This window comes from Nerophis ophidion, linkage group LG19 (assembly GCF_033978795.1).
Source record: "Nerophis ophidion isolate RoL-2023_Sa linkage group LG19, RoL_Noph_v1.0, whole genome shotgun sequence".
NCBI lineage: Eukaryota > Metazoa > Chordata > Actinopteri > Syngnathiformes > Syngnathidae > Nerophis > Nerophis ophidion.
This window is the reverse complement of record NC_084629.1, coordinates 4857770-4871408: the sequence shown is the minus strand read 5'-3', so window position 1 is coordinate 4871408 and position 13639 is coordinate 4857770. Positions and strand designations below refer to the sequence as shown.

The window sequence follows — 13639 nt, the reverse complement described above, 5'->3', positions numbered from 1 at the left end:
AGCAGCGCAGAGATGTCCCCAGCCGATACACAGGCAAGCAGTACATGGCCACCGGATCGGACCGGACCCCCTCCACAAGGGAGAGTGGGACATAGAAGAAAAAGAAAAGAAACGGCAGATCAACTGGTCTAAAAAGGGAGTCTATTTAAAGGCTAGAGTATACAAATGAGTTTTAAGGTGAGACTTAAATGCTTCTACTGAGGTGGCATCTCGAACTGTTACCGGGAGGGCATCCCAGAGTACTGGAGCCCGAAATGAAAAAGCTCTGTAGCCCGCAGACTTTTTTTGGGCTTTGGGAATCACAATGACAATGTTTCGTATGGATGGCGGTGAATTCAAGTTTCAATTAAGTCTGGCGGGATATTTCCTGCTGTTACTAGAAGGTAAGCAATGGATGTCGAGCGGGTCTAACATGATACTGTGAAAGTTCGATCCATAATGGATCCAACACAGTCGCGAGAGTCCAGTCCAAAGCGGATCCAACACAGCAGCGAGAGTCCCGTTCACAGCGGAGCCAGCAGGAAACCATCCCAAGCGGAGGCGGATCAGCAGCGCAGAGATGTCCCCCAGCCGATACACAGGCAAGCAGTACATGGCCACCGGATCGGACCGGACCCCCTCCACAAAGGAGAGTGGGACATAGAAGAAAAAGAAAAGAAACGGCAGATCAACTGGTCTAAAAAGGGAGTCTATTTAAAGGCTAGAGTATAAGGTGAGACTTAAATGCTTCTACTGAGGTAGCATCTCGAACTGTTACCGGGAGGGCATTCCAGAGTACTGGAGCCCGAAATGAAAAAGCTCTATAGCCCGCAGACTTTTTTTGGGCTTTGGGAATCACAATGACAATGTTTCGTATGGATGGCGGTGAATTCAAGTTTCAATTAAGTCTGGCGGGATATTTCCTGCTGTTACTAGAGTAGGATATAAATCTGCATTGTTAAAAAAAATAAAAAAGTACTTTCATATTTCTCAGAGTTAAATCTACTGCGCTTGCAGGCGTCTTCTCAACAGGCTCATTTCTTCTACCTCACAGTGACCTTCAACCCGAAGTAATCCTTCCAATAAGATGTTTCATTACCTACTAGGATAGCACACGGCACCGGACTCTATTCCTGGAATACAGATGGGCTCCGGCTGTGTTCTAAATGGATGCCTGGTGGCAACTAAGATACCCGAGACTGCGGTCATGACAAAGACCCCGGAGTCACTTTTGTTTCAGCTTAGCGCTGCCACAAACCTGCAATTTCGCTTGTTTGGAGCGGATGCCGTTTCGCATCCAATGAGTGGACAGAACCGAGACGTGACTGCGGCAATACGAGACTTGACCGAGGAGGGATATTTAGGATTCCTTTGTCCCGACGCGGTAATAATGTCTGGAGCCCTTTAGCCATTTAGCTGATAACCACAGACTGGACATACCCTGACACACCTTCTGAACTTTAAAAACGCTGTCCAATTTGTCATTAGAGTTTCAAATTTTTTTATTACAAACCCCGTTTCCATATGAGTTGGGAAATTGTGTTCGATGTAAATATAAACGGAATACAATGATTTGCAAATCCTTTTCAACCCATATTCAGTTGAATATGCTACAAAGACAACATATTTGATGTTCAAACTGATAAACATTTTTGTTTTTGCAAATAATCATTAACTTTAGAATTTGATGCCAGCAACACGTTGAGGAATGCTCATCAAACACTTATTTGGAACATCCCACAGTTGTGCAGGCTAATTGGGAACAGGTGGGTGCCATGATTGGGTATAAAAACAGCTTCCCAAAAAATGCTCAGTCTTTCACAAGAAAGGATGGGGCGAGGTACACCCCTTTGTCCACAACTGCGTGAGCAAATAGTCAAACAGTTTAAGAACAATGTTTCTCAAAGTGCAATTGCAAGAAATTTAGGGATTTCAACATCTACGGTCCATAATATCATCAAAAGGTTCAGAGAATCTGGAGAAATCGCTCCACATAAGCGGCATGGCCGGAAACCAACATTAAATTCATCCCTCAGACGGCACCGTATCAAAAACAGACATTAATCTCTAAAGGATATCACCACATGGGCTCAGGAACACTTCAGAAAAAACCACTGTCACTAAATACAGTTTGTCGCTACATCCGTAAGTGAAGTTAAAGCTCTACTATGCAAAGCGAATGCCATTTATCAACAACATCCAGAAACGCCGCCGGCTTCTCTGGGCTCAAAATCATCTAAGATGGACTGATGCAAAGTGGAAAAGTGTTCTGTGGTCTGACGAGTCCACATTTCAAATTGCTTTTGGAAATATTCAACATCATGTCATCCGGACAGAAGGGGAAGCGAACCATCCAGACTGTTATCGACGCAAAGTTCAAAAGCCAGCATCTGTGACGGTATGGGGGTGCATTAGTGCCCAAGGCATGGGTAACTTACACATCTGTGAAGGCACCATTAATGCTGAAAGGTACATACGGGTTTTGGAACAACATATGCTGCCATCTAAGGGCCGTCTTTTTCATGGACGCCCCTGCTTATTTCAGCAAGACAATGCCAACCCACATTCAGCACGTATTAGAACAGCGTGGCTTCGTAAAAAAAGAGTGCGGGTACTTTCCTGCAGTCCAGACCTGTCTCCCATCGAAAATGTGTGGCGCATTATGAAGCGTAAAATACGACAGCAGAGACCCCGGACTGTTGAAGGACTGAAGCTCTACATAAAACAAGAATGGGAAAGAATTCCACTTTCAAAGCTTCAACAATTAGTTTCCTCAGTTCTCAAATGTTGTTAAAAGAAAAGGTGATGTAACACAGTGGTGAACATGCCCTTTCCCAACTACTTTAGCACGTGTTGCAGCCATGAAACTCTAAGTTAATTATGATTTGCAAAAAAATTAAATTAAGTTTATGAGTTTGAACATCAAATATGTTGTCTTTGTAGTGCATTCAACTGAATATGGGTTGAAAATGATTTGCAAATCATTGTATTCTGTTTATATTTACATCTAACACAATTTCCCAACTCCCATGGAAACAGGGTTTGTAGGTTTGTCCATAGTCCATCATCTGCCCTTGTGTTTGTGACAAGGGCATACAAACCTGTACACTGCACATTATCAACACATGAAATCTGCAACCAGAGCACTCTTAATTTTCTTCTGAATCCGAGGGAAGAGAATGTAATAAGAACCAACCTAAGTACAACCTGATAAGATGAGATATCAGCGTCTGTTCGATGGGATTTTCCATTTTTAACTTTGAATTGCTGCCAATTGCCCGATTTTGATGGAATATAAAACTTAGTTCGGCATTACAACTCCCGGCTGCGAAATTAGGTAAGACAGAGAGCGGCAATTGTCGAGGAAAGGTTGAATTTTCACCTATTAAAATGTTACATTACAGTAAAGAGCAGCCTTTGCGAGTGCTGTCACAGTTATCAATCAATCAATCAATCAATCAATCAATGTTTACTTATATAGCCCTAAATCACTAGTGTCTCAAAGGGCTGCACAAACCACTACCACATCCTCGGTAGGCCCACGTAAGGGCAAGGAAAACTCACACCCAGTGGGACATCGGTGACAATGATGACTATGAGAACCTTGGAGAGGAGGAAAGCAATGGATGTCGTGTGGGTCTAACATGATACTGTGAAAGTTCAATCCATAATGGATCCAACACAGTCGCGAGAGTCCAGTCCAATGCGGATCCAACATAGCAGCGAGAGTCCCGTTCACAGCGGAGCCAGCAGGAAACCATCCCAAGCGGAGGCGGACCAGCAGCGCAGAGATGTCCCCAGCCGATACACAGGCGAGCAGTACATGGCCACCGGATCGGACCGGACCCCCTCCACAAGGGAGAGTGGGACATAGAAGAAAAAGAAAAGAAACGGCAGATCAACTGGTCTAAAAAGGGAGTCTATTTAAAGGCTAGAGTATACAAAAGAGTTTTAAGGTGAGACTTAAATGCTTCTACTGAGGTAGCATCTCGAACTGTTACCGGGAGGGCATTCCAGAGTACTGGAGCCCGAACGGAAAACGCTCTATAGCCCGCAGACTTTTTTTGGGCTTTGGGAATCACTAATAAGCCGGAGTCCTTTGAACGCAGATTTCTTGCCGGGACATATGGTACAATACAATCGACTTGGAGTTGATTTATTTTGGAACACTTTGTTCAATCAATCAATCAATGTTTACTTATATAGCCCTAAATCACTAGTGTCTCAAAGGGCTGCACAAACCACTACGACATCCTCGGTAGGCCCACATAAGGGCAAGGAAAACTCACACCCAGTGGGACGTCGGTGACAATAATGACTATGAGAACCTTGGAGAGGAGGAAAGCAATGGATGTCGAGTGGGTCTAACATGATACTGTGAAAGTTCGATCCATAATGGATCCAACACAGTCGCGAGAGTCCAGTCCAATGCGGATCCAACACAGCAGCGAGAGTCCCGTTCACAGCGGAGCCAGCAGGAAACCATCCCAAGCGGAGGCGGATCAGCAGCGCAGAGATGTCCCCAGCCGATACAAAGGCGAGCAGTACATGGCCACCGGATCGGACCGGACCCCCTCCACAAGGGAGAGTGGGACATAGAAGAAAAAGAAAAGAAACGGCAGATCAACTGGTCTAAAAAGGGAGTCTATTTAAAGGCTAGAGTATACAAATGAGTTTTAAGGTGAGACTTAAATGCTAAATGCTTCTACTGAGGTGGCATCTCGAACTGTTACCGGGAGGGCATTCCAGAGTACTGGAGCCCGAACGGAAAACGCTCTATAGCCCGCAGACTTTTTTTGGGCTTTGGGAATCACTAATAAGCCGGAGTCCTTTGAACGCAGATTTCTTGCCGGGACATATGGTACAATACAATCGACTTGAGTTGATTTATTTTGGAACACTTTGTTCAATCAATCAATCAATGTTTACTTATATAGCCCTAAATCACTAGTGTCTCAAAGGGCTGCACAAACCACTACGACATCCTCGGTAGGCCCACATAAGGGCAAGGAAAACTCACACCCAGTGGGACGTCGGTGACAATGATGACTATGAGAACCTTGGAGAGGAGGAAAGCAATGGATGTCGAGCGGGTCTAACATGATACTGTGAAAGTTCAATCCATAATGGATCCAACACAGTCGCGAGAGTCCAGTCCAATGCGGATCCAACACAGCAGCGAGAGTCCCGTTCACAGCGGAGCCAGCAGGAAACCATCCCAAGCGGAGGCGGATCAGCAGCGCAGAGATGTCCCCAGCCAATACACAGGCAAGCAGTACATGGCCACCGTTATACACTTAATTTGTTTTAATCAAACCCTAATTAGTTTTTTCCTTAGGTTTCAGATCGATCGGTCACATGGAAATGTTATAAACTCTGACTGGGAAAATAAACCGGAAACGGTAGCAAACAGATGAAATCTGTGATGTGTGAAGTGTGAAACAGTAAGCCTGACCTGAGAGAACATAATATAGTAGCTTGCTCTCCCCAAAAAACTATTTCTGGAGTATATTTGGTGATGTTTTTTGCTTACCTCAAACTCTATTTAATCTCTCTGACCGTAGAAACAAGAAATCATTTCATTTTTTGTGATTCCCAGGGCCCAAAAAAAGTCTGCGGGTTATAGAGCGTTTTGTATTCGGGTTCCAATACTCTGGAATGCCCAACCGGTAACAGTTAGAGATGCTACCTCAGTTAGAAGCATTTAAGTCCCATCTTAGAACTCATTTGTATACTCTAGCCCAGGGGTCACCAACCTTTTTGAAGCCAAGAGCTACTTCTTGGGTACTGATTAATGCAACGGGCTACCAGTTTGATACAAACTTAAATAAATTGCCAGAAATAGCCAATTTGCTCAATTTACCTTTAATAAATAAATCTATAAATATATATATAAAAAATGGGTATTTTTGTCTGTCATTCCGTCATACATTTTTTTTCCTTTAACGGAAAGTTTTTTGTAGAGAATAAATGATGAAAAAAACACTTAATTGAATGGTTTAAAAGAGGAGAAAACATGAAAAAAACGAATTACATTTTGAAACATAGTTTATCTTTCATTTCGACTCTTTAAAATTCAAAATTCAACTGAAAAAAATAAAGAAAAAAAAATAGCTAATTTGAATCTTTTTGAAAAAAATTAAAACAAGAATTTACGGAACATCATTAGTAATTTTTTCTGATTAAGATTAATTTTAGAATTTTGATGACATGTTTTAAATAGGTTAAAATCCAATCTGCACTTTGTTAGAATATATAACAAATTGGACCAAGCTATATTTCTAACAAAGACAAATCATTATTTTTATTCAAAATTTTCCGGAACAAAAATTTTAAAAGAAATTCAAAAGACTTTGAAATAAGATTTAAATTTGATTCTACAGATTTTCTAGATTCGCCAGAATATTTTTTTTTATTTTAATCATGATAAGTTTGAAGATATATTTCACAAATATTTTTCATCGAAAAAACAGAAGCTAAAATGAAATATTAAATTAAAATGTATTTATTATTCTTTACAATGAAAAAAAAAATACTTGAACATTGATTTAAATTGTCAGGAAAGAAGAGGAAGGAATTTAAAAGGTAAAAAGGTATATGTGTTTAAAAATCCTAAAATCATTTTTAAGGTTGTATCTTTTACTCTAAAATTGTCTTTCTGAAAGTTATAAGAAGCAAAGTAAAAAAATAAAATAATTTATTTAAACAAGTGAAGACAAAGTCTTTAAAATATTTTCTTGGATTTTCAAATTCTATTTGAGTTTTGTCTCTCTTAGAATTAAAAATGTCGAGCAAAGCGAGACCAGCTTGCTAGTAAATAAAATTGAAAAAATAGAGGCAGCTCACTGGTAAGTGCTGCTATTTGAGCTATTTTTAGAACAGGCCAGCGGGCGACTCATCTGGTCCTTATGGGCTACCTGGTGCCCGCGGGCACCGCGTTGGTGACCCCTGGCATACAGTCTCAGCCACATGTTCTGTAAGGTTTCTGAAAACACGTGTCAGTGACTGCAAGACATACTTACAGGTCTGCATAAACAAGTTTATCACTGTTACATACATGTGCCACACTGTGAGCCCACACCAAACAAGAATGACAAACACATCCCGAAATGTAACACAACATATACATGAGTGGTCCCCAACCTTTTTGTATTTGCGGACCGGTCAACGCTTAATAATTTGTCCCGCGGCCCAGGGGGTGGGGGGTTGGGGGGGGATCCTTTTTTTGTTTTTTTCCTTTTTTCTTTGTCATGAAAAAGGGATGTTTTTGTCATGAAAAAGGGAGGTTTTTGTGGTTGGTGCACTAATTATAAGTGAATATTGTGTTTTTTTATGTTGATTTAATTAAAAAAAAAAAATAATAATATATATATATATATATATATATATTTTTTTTTTAATTTTTTTTTAATTTTTATTTTTTATTTTTAAATAAAAAATAAAAAAAATTATTCTGCGGCCCGGTACCAATCGGGCCACGGTGGTTGGGGACCACTGATATACAGAACAGAACAAATACCCAGAATCCCATGCAGCCATGACTCTTTAGTCATGGCTACCACCAAACCCCGCCTCCTTGCAGTTAGGGCTGCAAGGTGTTCTGGGTATTTCTTCTGTTGTGTTTATGTTGTGGTACAGTGCGGATGTTCTCCCAAAATGTGTTTGGTGTGTGTTCACAGTGTGGCGCGTATTTGTAACAGTGATAAACTTGTTTATACGGCCACCTTCAGTGTGACCTGTATGGCTGTTGATCGAGTATGTCTTGCAGTCACTCACGTGTGTCCACCAAAGTCTCTCACAGTCTACAACTTGATGTTGAGTCCAAAGCGATGACATGTTGTAGAAGGCGGCAAAGGCACTCTTATGGTATTGTCGACAGGGTGAAAATCAGGACAAATATTTGGACAACGCATACCCTGGGAGATTGTTGGGGGATGCACTTAAATTCGGAAGGTCTCCTGAATAAAAGGGAGGGTTGGCTAGTAGGTTGCTAGGGTGTGAAATGCGTTCAAAGAAGGTGAAGTCATTGAAACGTGCATGTTAGATTTTTTAAGAAATCGTTCCTTGCGGCCCAGCCTCCCTCAGTCTCTGCATCTTGTGGCCCCCAGGTAAATTGAGTTTGAGACCCCTGATGTAAAGGCCAGCCATTCACTTGCCAAGTATTTCCTGGTCTATTGTAGCCTCATGCTTGTTTTTCCATCTAATGATAAATGTTATCAACAATGGCCAATGTTTGCTTTACGCTGTGTTTATTCCTGCTGTTTTACTCCGTATTTCCCCTGCGAAAACTTCCTAAATATTCCAGATATCCTCAGGGCATACAATCCGAACAGTCCAGTTGTGATTGATTCAACCCCCTGAAAACATGCAAACCATCCTGTTTACATTCTTACATGTTTAAAGAAAGCATTGTCACAGGGTTTACTTTAGACTCGCTGAGAGAGCCATGAAACCCAAATATTTCTTGACAAGAACAAGAAAGTTTGATCATATTACGCCTGTACTGGCTCACCTGCACTGGCTTCCTGTGCACTTAAGATGTGACTTTAAGGTTTTACTACTTACGTATAAAATACTACACGGTCTAGCTCCAGCCTATCTTGCCGATTGTATTGTACCGTATGTCCCGGCAAGAAATCTGCGTTCAAAAGACTCCGGCTTATTAGTGATTCCTAGAGCCCAAAAAAAGTCTGCGGGCTATAGAGCGTTTTCCGTTCGGGCTCCAGTACTCTGGAATGCCCTCCCGGTAACAGTTCGAGATGCTACCTCAGTAGAAGCATTTAAGTCTCATCTTAAAACTCATCTGTATACTCTAGCCTTTAAATAGACCTCCTTTTTAGACCAGTTGATCTGCCGCTTCTTTTATTTCTCCTGTGTCCCCCCCTCCCTTGTGGAGGGGGTCCGGTCCGATGACCATGGATGAAGTACTGACTGTCCAGAGTCGAGACCCAGGATGGACCGCTCGCCTGTGTATCGGTTGGGGACATCTCTACGCTGCTGATCCGCTTGAGATGGTTTCCTGTGGACGGGACTCTCACTGCTGTCTTGGAGCCACTATGGATTGAACTTTCACAGTATCATGTTAGACCCGCTCGACATCCATTGCTTTCGGTCCCCTAGAGGGGGGGGGGTTGCCCACATCTGAGGTCCTCTCCAAGGTTTCTCATAGTCAGCATTGTCACTGGCGTCCCACTGAATGTGAATTCTCCCTGCCCACTGGGTGTGAGTTTTCCTTGCCCTTTTGTGGGTTCTTCCGAGGATGTTGTAGTCGTAATGATTTGTGCAGTCCTTTGAGACATTTGTGATTTGGGGCTATATAAATAAACATTGATTGATTGATTGATTGATTGATTAAAATGTATTTCTGTAAGAGCCATGTATTATTTTAACAATGACTACAACTAAATGGGGGAATTATTTATTCTTCATAATGTTGTTGTACTGACACGAATAAATAATAAAGCCAATATTGTTTATTTTCTTTCCTTTAATGCAAAGTGTGTCGAAGTGCTGCTTGACATGTGACTGCTTCATTAAATAAATTGTATTACTGCCTACTAGAAACTCAGCAGAACGTGCTCTCTTCCCAAAGGCAAATGCGTCAAAAAGTTTTATCCACATAAACTATCTAGCTCATGGGTGTCAAAGTCTGGCCCACGGGCCAAATTTGGCCCGTCTTGTAATTCAATTTGGCCCTTGAGGCAATATCAAATTAACATTACAGCTGGCCCGCCGTTATTACACAGCAGCGGTGCCGCTGTAACAACGCAATTTCTCACACTTGCCAATCCTTCCGAAGTTCAGTGCCCTTCCCGAAAATCTCCCGGGGCAAGCATTCTCCCGATTTTCACCCGGACAACAATATTGAGGGCCTTTAGCATTCTTTACAACCTGTCGTCACGTCCGCATTTCCTCCATACAAACAGCGTGCAGGCCCACTCGCATAATATATGCGGCTATTACACACACATAAGTGAATGCAAGGCATACTTGGTCAACAGCCATACAGGTCACACTGAGGGTGGCCGTATAAACAACTTTAACACTGTTACAAATATGCGCCACACTGTGAACTCACACCAAACAAGAATGACAAACACATTTCGGAAGATCATCTGCACTGTAACATAACATAACCACAACGGAACAAATACCCAGAACCACATGCAACACTAACTCTTTCGGGACGCTACAATATATTTTGATATTTACCTCAGAAGGCTGCAAATAGAAAATAGGCATTAAATTTGTATTTAAATTTGATTTGATATGCAATTGATATTTTTTAATTATTATTATTATTATTTGAAACTGGATTTTGCATGTCACTATAAAGTTATATAAGCCTTGCTTGTTCAATTTCCAAGGCAAAACTTGTTTGGGTCCCTATTAAAAGGTTCATTTGTTCAACCTTGGCCCGCGGCTTTGTTCAGTTTTAAATTTTGGCCCACTCTGTGTTTGAGTTTGACACCCCTGATCTAGCTGAATCTTTGATTGAAAGGCGGGGCATTTTCTTTTTGACCTCACAACGCACCGCTGCACCATCTCCACCGCTAAGCAGCACCAAGTTCCTGAGGGTGCAGATAACTGACAATATGACCTGGTCCCTACACACCGGAGCTCTTGTAAAAAGAGCTCAGCAGCACATGCACTTTTTGCGTCGGATGACCTGTATGGCTGTTGACCAAGTATGCCTTGCATTCACTTATATGTGTCTGTAGAAGCCGCATATATCATGTGACTGAGTCGACACGCTGTTTGTATGGAAGTAACACACAGAAAATAATACAAATAATAACAGAAGAAATGAACAAATTAAAAAAATGGTTTGACAAAAACAGACTAGCATTGAATCGCAGTAAAACTAAAATAATGCTATTTGGTGACAGTAGAAGAGAAAGTCAAACACAAATACAAATAGACGGAATAGAAATTGAAAGAGTAAATGAAACCAAATTTCTAGGGTATAATGATTGATGAAAAAATTGAACTGGAAATCTCATGTAAAAATATATCAAACATAAAGTTACATTCTTGTTTGGTGTGGGTTCACAGTGTGGCGCAGATTTGTAAGAGTGTTAAAGTTGTTTATACGGCCACCCTCAGTGTGACCTGTATGGTTGTTGAGCAAGTATGCCTTGCATTCACTTGCGTGTGTAAAAAGCCCTGGATATTATTTGATTGGGCAAGCACGCCACGGCTTGTTTAATTATGAATAAAGCTAAATATGTTCTAGATCAGGGATATCAAACTCAAATACAAAGTGGGCCAACATTTTAAAACGGAACAAAGCCGCGGGCCAAGGTTGAACAAATGAACCTTTTAATAAGGACCCAAACAAGTGTTTTGCGTTGAATATTGAACAAGCAAAGCTTATATAACTTTATAGTGACATGTAAAATCGAGTTTTAAATAATAATAATAATAATTAAAAAATATCAATTGCATGTCAAATAAAATTTAAATAAAAAATGAATGCCTCTTTTCTATTTGCAGCCCTCTGAAGTAAATATCAAAATACATTTTTTCCACAGGCTAATAATACATTTTCAAATAAAATAACAATAATGAATGAATCAAACTTTCAAGCCTTGAAGTAGCAAGAGACAGTGCATGAGTAAAACGTTAATTATTGCTTAGGGGGTGTAAAGTGTAGCGTCCTGGAAAAGTTAGTGCTGCAAGGGGGTCGGGGTATTTGTTCTGTTGTGTTTATGCTGTGTTACGGTGCGGATGTTCTCCCGAAATGTGTTTGTTATTCTCGTTTGGTGTGGGTTCACAGTGTGGTGCATATTTGTAAGTTTGTTAAAGTTGTTTATACGGCCACCCTCAGTGTGACCTATATGGCTGTTGAACAAGTATGCGATGCATTCACTTGTGTGCATGTGTGTGTAAAAGTGACTGGGTTGGCACGCTCTTTCTATGCGGGAAAAGCGGACGAGACGACAGGTTGCAGAAGACGCTAAAGGCAGTGCCTTTAAGGCACGCCCCCAATATTGTCGTCCGGGTAGAAATGGGGAGAAATTCGGGAGAATGGTTACCTCGGGAGATTTTCGGGAGGGGCACTGACATTTGGGAGTCCGGGAAAATCGGGAGGGTTGGAATGTATGAGTATTAGTGGTGAATGCGGTGTTACAGCGGCTTTATAATACTGGAGGGCCAGCTCTAATGTTAATTTCATATTGCCTCAAGGGCCAAATGAAATTACAGAGCGGGCCAGAGTTTGACACCCATGTTCTAGACAAAAAATCACTTTATATTCTCTACAGCTCACTATTGTTACTATATCTGAGTTACTGTGTAGAAATATGGGGAAATAATTACAAAAGTACACTTCATTCACTAACAGTGTTACAAAAAAATCAGTTAGAATAAGACATAACGTTGGATATAGAGAACATACAAACCCTTTATTTATTGAATCAAAGATACTGAAATTCCACGACATAGTGAATTTGCAAACAACTAAAATTATACACAAATCAAACTATAACCAGCTACCCAAGAATATACAACAATTCTTCTCAACTAAAGAGGAGAAATATAACCTTAGAGGAAAATCTAACTTAAAACATTTGTATGCCTGTACAACACTTAAAACTTTTAGCATATCACAATGTGGAATTAAATTATGGAATGGATTAAGTAAAGAAGTTAAACATTGTACTGATATGATCCAGTTTAAGAGGATGTTTAAATTAATAGTGCTTACAAAGTACAAAGAAGAAGTATTATGAGAAACACTTTCAAACTTATTGAAAGTAAGATATTCTTCATCTCAGTATGTTAATAATGACTGAAATAATTAAGCGGCGGCGATGACCGAGAAGAACGCGGAGTTGGAATATAATTACAACACTTTGTGTCCATATTTATATAATATTTACATATTTATATAATATGTAACTACAAGCTCCATTCACAGACAGAGTCCCATTGCTTTTATGAGCGGTCGAGCGAGTCAAAAGCCGAAAAAAAATAAAATAAAATAAATGTATTTATTTTCTTTGTGGCGGCCGTAATTCTTTTGTGGCGGGCTGCCACAAATAAATGAATGTTTGGGAAATCCTGGGGTAGGAATAAATAAGCTCTGCTTCTTCCTACTCCTTTTCGAACATGTTGAAAAGAGAAACTGGAAATTGTGATGTATTATGTTGTATCCTTGCATGTTCCAAATAAACTCATACTCAAAGCGGGATCTTCAGCTCTCGCTGGATCGGTTCGCAGCCGAGTGTGAAGCGACCGGAATGAGAATCAGCACCTCCAAGTCCGAGTCCATGGTTCTCGCCCGGAAAAGGGTGGAGTGCCATCTCCGGGTTGGGGAGGAGACCCTGCCCCAAGTGGAGGAGTTCAAGTACCTAGGAGTCTTGTTCACGAGTGAGGGAAGAGTGGATCGTGAGATCGACAGGCGGATCGGTGCGGCGTCTTCAGTAATGCGGACGTTGTACCGATCCGTTGTGGTGAAGAAGGAGCTGAGCCGGAAGGCAAAGCTCTCAATTTACCGGTCGATCTACGTTCCCATCCTCACCTATGGTCATGAGCTTTGGGTCATGACCGAAAGGATAAGATCACGGGTACAAGCAGCCGGAATGAGTTTCCTGCTCTCCCTTAGAGATAGGGTGAGAAGCTCTGCCATCCGGGAGGAACTCAAAGTAAAGCCGCT

At 41.2% G+C, this 13639-nt stretch overlaps 1 protein-coding gene across 4 annotated transcripts in view; it reads right to left on the bottom strand.

Annotated features, from left to right (window-relative positions):
- The window catches only part of LOC133537891 (protein TANC1-like), a 389287-nt gene that overhangs the window by 44051 nt on the left and 331597 nt on the right, over positions 1-13639 (bottom strand). The gene's annotated exons all lie outside the window — the stretch shown is intronic.